Source organism: Molossus molossus, unplaced genomic scaffold (assembly GCF_014108415.1).
Source record: "Molossus molossus isolate mMolMol1 unplaced genomic scaffold, mMolMol1.p scaffold_m16_p_16, whole genome shotgun sequence".
Classification (NCBI taxonomy): Eukaryota; Metazoa; Chordata; class Mammalia; order Chiroptera; family Molossidae; genus Molossus; species Molossus molossus.
This window is the reverse complement of record NW_023425351.1, coordinates 34,098,718-34,106,344: the sequence shown is the minus strand read 5'-3', so window position 1 is coordinate 34,106,344 and position 7,627 is coordinate 34,098,718. Positions and strand designations below refer to the sequence as shown.

General features: G+C 42.9%; 1 pseudogene; it reads left to right on the top strand.

Annotated features, from left to right (window-relative positions):
• The first annotated feature begins 7,256 nt into the window (after window positions 1-7,256).
• On the top strand, window positions 7,257-7,371 carry LOC118631916 (annotated as a pseudogene).
• The last annotated feature ends 256 nt before the right edge of the window (window positions 7,372-7,627 follow it).

The window sequence follows — 7,627 nt, the reverse complement described above, 5'->3', positions numbered from 1 at the left end:
GGGAATGAAAAAAAATAAAAGGTGGGTTCTTGTGACCTCCTTCCTGCCCCTTCCCTCTCCCAAGCTCTTCCTCCGAGGCAGGTGGGTGTCCCTCACCCCTGGTCTACACTAGCAGGGTGGACCACTTCCTGGCTGATTTAGCCGGTCTTCCCTTTCCCACCTCCACCGACCCTCCTATCCCACACTTTCCACCAGGCCACACCCTGCTCCCCCGCCTTTCCAGCTCCCCAACTCTCAGCTAAATCAACCCAGATTCTGCAACCTGGCCCTGAGGGTTTTCCCTGGCTCTCCCTACCTTTCCAGGTTGATTCAAATCACTTAACCTCTCTGAGCCTCCGCTGTTCAGTGGAGCATCATGCCAACCTCTGCAGTGCGTTTGAAGGATTGTATGTGATTGACGTTAAGACATTCTCTTAGACAGCCTGACTCATGAACTCTCAGAAAATGCAATTTCTGCTTCTGTCCAATGAACATATGTTGGATATATATATTGGATTACTTATTCTTAAATTTACTGAGCACTTTCCTGGCTTGGCCCATTTGCTGAAGTCCATAGATGTGCTCAGCACCCCTCCTCCCAACCCCTCCCACCTCCAACCCCCTCTTCCCGCATTTCTTCCTGTGCTACCATTTTCTGGTTATTTGTGTGACTGTCAGATAAACTGCTGCCTCCCATGCTGTTGCCTATGCTTCCGTGAGGGCAGCAAGCATCAAGCAACGCCCCTTGGGGACCATGTTGTACCCCTGGCCTCCAGCACAGGACCTTACATGCATGATGGGCAATTAAAAGTACATTTCAGAGAAGACAAGCCCAGCTGACATATCCCCTTTTCCTTTTTTTTTTTTTTTTTTAACAGACCTCAGCTGCTGATCTTTTGACCACAACTCCACTGGTCTTGTTCAATGGTTATTTGTGAATAAATAGTACCCTCCTAACTGGCACCATGTACACGTGATGTGAATTTGTGTGGATTGTAAGAGTTAAATATGGAGAAAGAGAATGAAAAATATATGACAAGGCAATGAGCAGTGATGCTCCACGCAATGAAGCAAGCAAGTCACTGCCAGGATGCTCTGAATGGTGATAAGTGATCTCAGGGATCAGAGAGCCAGGAGACTGGGTAGTGGTGGCATCTGCAAGAAACTGAAGAATTAGTTGAGAACTTCAGAAAAGCCATTCAGCGTTAGCAGAATCTAATTGGCATACCCACATATACCATATTTTGAAGGTGATTTTTTAAGTATTTTTAGGGGTTATATTACTTAGTACAATTTTTGTTTTTAAATCCTAACCACTACTATACCATCCCCATAAAATTAAACTCCACTACATTATAAGCACTGTGAGGCAAAATCCGAGTCTTTCACACCTTGGTGTGGTTCTATGTCATAAAGTCAGGGAATAACTTAGAAAGCAGTATATCTTCTGGTGATCACCAGCCAACACTTTTAATTACTCCTTTTTGGCTATATATCAAAATTTATTGAATGAACATACATTTGTCGAAAATTGGTGCTATTTAGTCTTAGTAATGAGTTTGAAATCTCTGGCATGCACTTGTGGAAAATATTCCACTGTTCTGGCCCTGGCTGGTTTGGCTCAGTGGTTAGAGCGTCAGCCCGCTGACCAGAGAGTCACAGGTTTAACTCCAGTCAAGGGCACATACCTTGGTTGCGGTTTGTCCCCCGCCCTGGTAGGGGTCGTGCAGGAGGCAACCAGTCAATGTGTCTCTCTTACATTGATGTTTCTCTCTCTCTCCCTCCCTCCCAATCTGTCTGAAGATAAATAGAAAAATGTCCTTGGGTGAGAATTAAAAAAAAAAAATTCCATCCTGGCCAGTTTGGCTCAGCGGTTAGAGTGTCAACCTGTGGACCAGAGAGTCCTGGGTTTGATTCCCGTTAAGGGCATGTACCTCGTTACAGTTTGTCTCTGGCCCTGGTTGGGGTCATTTGGGTGGCAACCACTCAGTGTGTGTCTTTCTCACATTGACATTTCTCTCTCTCTCTCTCTCTCCCCCCTCCCTCCCACTCTATCTGAAGATAAATGCAAAAATGTCCTCAGGTGAGAATAAAAAAATATTTCACTGTTCTGTAAGTCTGCCATATTTTGCCAGATGCTGTCATTTTTGGCTGTTTAGTACTAAGTAGAATTATATGTTTATTACCTATATAAGCTCTCCATGCTTACAAGGAGAGGGGGAAAAGGTATATACTTAATAAAAAGAAGGCAAAAAAAAAAAAAATGATCCAACTACCCAAAGATAGCAATTATTAACATGAATTGTAATTGTCCATACTTCGTGTGTGTGTATCCCTCTTAATAAACCCAGGTTTCCCCTGCTGTTGGAAAGTTCCTATAAAACTTTTTGTGAACTGAAATGGCATAAAGCAGAGAAGGGATTACCTTAGACACCTGTAAGATACCTGTACTTTAACATTATATTAATTTGGTATAAAAATGAATCATAGAATGTCAGCACCCTGCAGCCTAAGCCCTTCATTCCACAGTTGCAGAAATTGTAAGATTCTTTCCTGAGGGTAGAATGTAACTGGACTATAATTACAGCCACTGAAACTATGAGGCCTCTGGGTCCCAGAACATAATTCATGTTCTTACTTGTTCAAATCACAGTGGCACAGGACTCCAAACCTTTACTATGTTCTAGAATGGAAAAATAGACCACAGGAAAGAGTGAAATTAGATAGAAGGAGGTTCAAAACTGTCAGATTGTGTTCTTATCAGATTGGTAATAAAGTCTGTATTGGAAAAATACCTTTAACTAAGAGTCAGAAAACTGCATTCTAATCCCCACTGTTATTTACAAGACATGTGACTTTGGTAATCTCTCTGCAGATTTCCTCATTTATATGGGAATTATATCATTTTCTATGAAATCAAATGGAACACAATGGGAAAGTACTTTTTAAAAAAATTCTAAGAGTAGCAGTATTTTGTTGAGCATCCCTTAATTTTTTCCCATACTCCCACCCTATCCCCTTTGTCAACCATTAGCTTATTTTCTGTATCCGTGGGTCTCTTTTTATGTTTATTTATTTATTTATTTATTTATTTTAGACTGCACACATAAGTGGGATCATATGACATTTGTCTTTCTCTGACTTATTTCACTCAGCATAATACTCTCCAGATCTATCCATAATGTTGCAAGTGACAAGATTTCATTCTTTTTTATAGCTAAGTAATATTCCACTGCATGTACATATCATTTTTTTATCCTAGAATGTGGAAGTACTTTTTAACTATGAAATGTCATGCAAAGTGAGGTGTTGTTGAGAGAGAGAGAGAGAGAGAGGGGGAGAGAGAGAGAAAGAGAGAGAGAGAGAAGGAGATCGATCCAGAGAAGCACTAAATGCATAGACTAATAGTCTAACAAACTGTCCAGTTCCTTGTCTCTTCCCTCCGGCTGCCATGCTCTTCCCTGCCTAGTACTTCTCTCAATTGGAATCGATGTTTTGTGCGTGTTCATATCACTCTGTACATTTATCCTTCACACAACTATCACATTTTCTTTTCATCCTTGGTTTCTATTTCTGTTTCCCCCACTAGGCAGTAAACTCTTTAATGATTAGAACTGAATCTTGCCCTGACCGGTTTGGCTCAGCGGTTAGAGCGTGGGCCTGTGGTCCGGAGAGACCCGGGTTCGGTTCCCGCTAAGGGCATGTACCTCGGTTGCAGTTTGTCCCCGGCCCTGGTTGGGTCGTGCAGGTGGCAACCACTCGATGTGTCCCTTTCACGTCCATGTTTCCCTCTCCCTCCTGCTCTATCTGAACAAAGAATGGGAAAATGTCCTCCAGTGAGGATAAAAAACAAAAAACAAAACTGAATCTGAGACTTAGGGGCCCTTTAGCCTGCTCTCCATCAGCCCTCCCAACACAGGTCTCCTCTACTCCCTCGCGCAGGCTTCGCCAACCAGATTATCTAGCCCCACTCCAACCCCTCCGAGAGTTTAAACAATTTTTTTATTTATTGATTTTTAGAGAGAGAGATTGATTTGTTGTTCCACTTATTTATTCATTCATAGGTTGGTTCTTGTATGTGCCCTGACCAGGGGTCAAACCTGCAACTTTGGCGAATCAGGACAATGCTGCCACCAACTGAGCTACCCAGCCAGGGCCCCTCCAAGAGTTTTAGAAGCACTGTAACCCTCTGCATTCTTATATCTCTAGCCTCTAAAATGCTGCCTAGCAGAGAACACTGTAAACAGCCAGGGAAAGTTGAGGAGGGAATGATTGAATGAGACAACTGATGTATTAATTATATCTGTCTTTAAGGATGCTTTCTCCCTGTCAACCAAAACCTCCTCTATGTGAATTTCTGAAATCTGATCATGGACCATTTTGAATTTGACTTTCAAGAAGGGCCACGATTTGTAAAAACTGGTGATCTTACTGAAGAAAGAACATGAATGAGGTACAGGTAAGGCTGAAGTCAGCCGTCAGGCCCTTAGCTTCGAGTCGGCTGACCCCCCGGTTCCTCAACCACCCAGCTCCTCAGCGGGACTTTGTTATCACACCACCCTTTTATGTTTTATGTGTTGGGTGAAGCTGGGAATCCACCTGTTTTGAGTCTTCAGCTCAAGTTCTTTTTTCTGTAGCTCTAAAAAATGAGACTTTTCAAAGTATTCTGTCATCTCTGTTGACTCCCACAGCAATCCAGTGAGAGGAGTCCTTTATCACCCCACTTCACAGATTAGGAAAAGGGCTCAGAGCAGTTTGGTAATTTGCCAAAGGTCACCCAGCTGATAGGACAAGGAGGACCCTAGAAATCAAGATTACAGACTCCAAATTAATGCTCTTTCCTTCAAGCCATAATACAATGACACTGGACAAAGAAACCACCTAATACATTTATTAATTACATGGAGGAAAAATGAACGTTAGTAGAAGGAGGGGCAAAGTGAGCACTGGAATCAGCTATGTGTGTAATATTTGTTCCGTACAGAAACCTTTTAGAGATTTAGTATTAGTGGATAATAGATATAAACCCTTGGAGGAGATGCTATTGTATCTTATATAAACGTTCTCAGAGTCTAACTGTGCCTCCCGTGTGGGGCTCAGTAAGTGTCCCCTGGAGTATGCTTAGAGGGGCCAGTGGATGAGTTCACCAGGTGACTTTCCTGCCATGAGAGGTAGTGAGAATAGGTCTTATTAGAAGAGGTATGGTCTGCTGAGTGGTGCAGAGACTCGGAATAAGATTCAACTTCCTGGAAGCAGAGTGTTACAGCCTGGGGTCCCCATGATCTGGAGATGCCAAAGGCTGGTGGAGATCAAACCAAGGAAGTTCCCAAGTCTAGCAGGACAGTGTGGCTGAGGCAGGAAAAGCCCTCAGGCCCCAAAGGCCAGGGCCCCAGCTTGCCCCTGGATTTTAGTTTCCTCGTCTGAAAAGTGCTTTCAAAGAGTCTCTTGATAGGTGATTGGCAGTGTAGCATTTTGACTGGTCAAGTATAAGGCTCTGGAGACAGATAGGATGTGTGTCCCAGCTCAGCACCTAGGCCTCAGAGTCCTCGTCAGTAAATCAGGGTAATAATTTCTACTTCATAAGGTGGTTGGGACAATGAAGTAACTTTGGAAGTGCTTTGGTCAGTGACAACACATGATGAAAGTGTTAGCTATTGTTACCAGGTTGGTGTCTGGGATTATCCATTCATTTTTCATTATCCATTGAAGATGAGAACCTCAGGTCCATCCATTTTTGGGGGGGCTGGGGGTACGTGCCCCTAGCGTGAACTGAACCCGAGTCTCTCTGGACCTCAGGCCAACGCTCAACCACTGAGCCAAACTGGCCAGGGCCATTTTTAATTAGTTTAAAGCCATGGAAGCTGATGTTGGTGCCTGTAGTGTTGGTAGAGAGCAGGCGAAAGGCAGAAAGCCTAGCAAAGTAGAGCAAATGCCCAACCCTTCCCATTGCCATAGATGGCGACCAGGGTAAATAGATGCTTATCAGAGATGCAAGAATAAACATGAACACAAAGCCCTTTACATTTTTTTTCCTTTATTGATTTTAGAGAGAGAAGAAGTGAGAGGGAGAGAGAGATAGAAACATCAATGAGAGAGAACATCAATTGGCCGCCTCCTGCATGCCCCCCACTGGGGATCAGGCCCACAACCTGGGCATGTGTCCTGACTGGGAATCGAACTGGCGACCTCCTGGTACGTGGTTCGACGCTCAACCCCTGAGCCACACCGGCTGAACACAAAACCCTTTAAATAGTGTAATTTCAAAACACTGGCAAGAAGAGGAAAAAGAAAATGACTTTTATTTGGAATGGAATACAGTTTCCAAAAATAGACACCCCCCCTCCAACTTATATGGTCAATTTCTTTTCCACAAAGGTGCCAAATTAGATAATTCAGTGGAGCAAAGATAATCTTTTCAACAACAGGTACTAGAACCACTGGATATTCTATATGGAAAAAATTAACCTTGACCCTCACGTCACACTATTCAAAGAGGAACTCAAAATGGATTCATAGACCTATATGTAAGAGCTAAAGCTAATTAAACTTTTACAAGAAAACAGAAAAATCATTGTGGTATTTGATTGGGAGAAGATAATGTAAGCAGGACATAAGAACACGAACTATTGCCCTGGCCGGTTTGGCTCAGCGGTTAGAGCGTCGACCTGCGGTCCAGAGAGACCCGGGTTCGGTTTCCACTAAGGGCACGTACTTCGGTTGCAGTTTGTCCCCGTCCCTGGTTGGTCGTGCGGGTGGCAGCCACTCGATGTGTCCCTTTCACATCAATGTTTCTCTCTCTCTCTCTTCCTCTCTCTCCCTCCCACTCTATCTGTACAGAAAATGGAAAAATGTCCTCAGGTGAAGATAAAAAAAAAGAACACGAACTATAAGAGAAAAAAAATGATAAATTGACTTCATCAAGGTTAAAAATTATTGTTCTTAAAGGCAAGCCACAAAACTAGATATATTTTTACAAAACATATATCTGACTCAGTTTATTTAAAAAACTTACCGTCCTGGCTGGTTTGGTTCAGCAGTTAGAGCGTAGGCCCGTGGACCAGAGAGGCCGGGGTTCAGTTCCTGCTAAGGACACGTACCTCGGTTGCAGTTTGTCCCTGGCCCCAGTTGGGGTTGTGTGGGTGGCAACCACTCGATGTATCTCTCTCATGTCAATGTTTCTCTCTCTCTTTCTCCTCCTTCCCGCTCTATCTGAAGATAAATGCAAAGATATCCTCAGGTGAGGATAAAAAACAAAACAAAACAAAAACTTACAATTCAGCAGTGTGTTCCTGCTGGGGGTTCAGAGGACAGTGCCATACAAATTCAGGGTCTGGCATCGCTGGTTTTCTTGGCTTTGTGCATGTTAAACCTGTCATTTTTATTGACACATTTAAAAAAAGTAACACAAATCAGTACTAATATGAACAGTCTAACAAAAAAATAGGCAAAGAACTAAAAAAGGGAGGCAAAAGATTAGAACAAATAGTTCATAAAAGAAGATATATGAATAACAAATAAAAACAAGAAAAGGTGTTCAATATCACTAGTCGTCAGAGGAAAGCAAATTAAACCACAATGAGATAGTTTGAAGCTATATTATTAGATACATAAAAGTTTAGAATTATTGCCCAGCTGGTGTGGCTCGGTG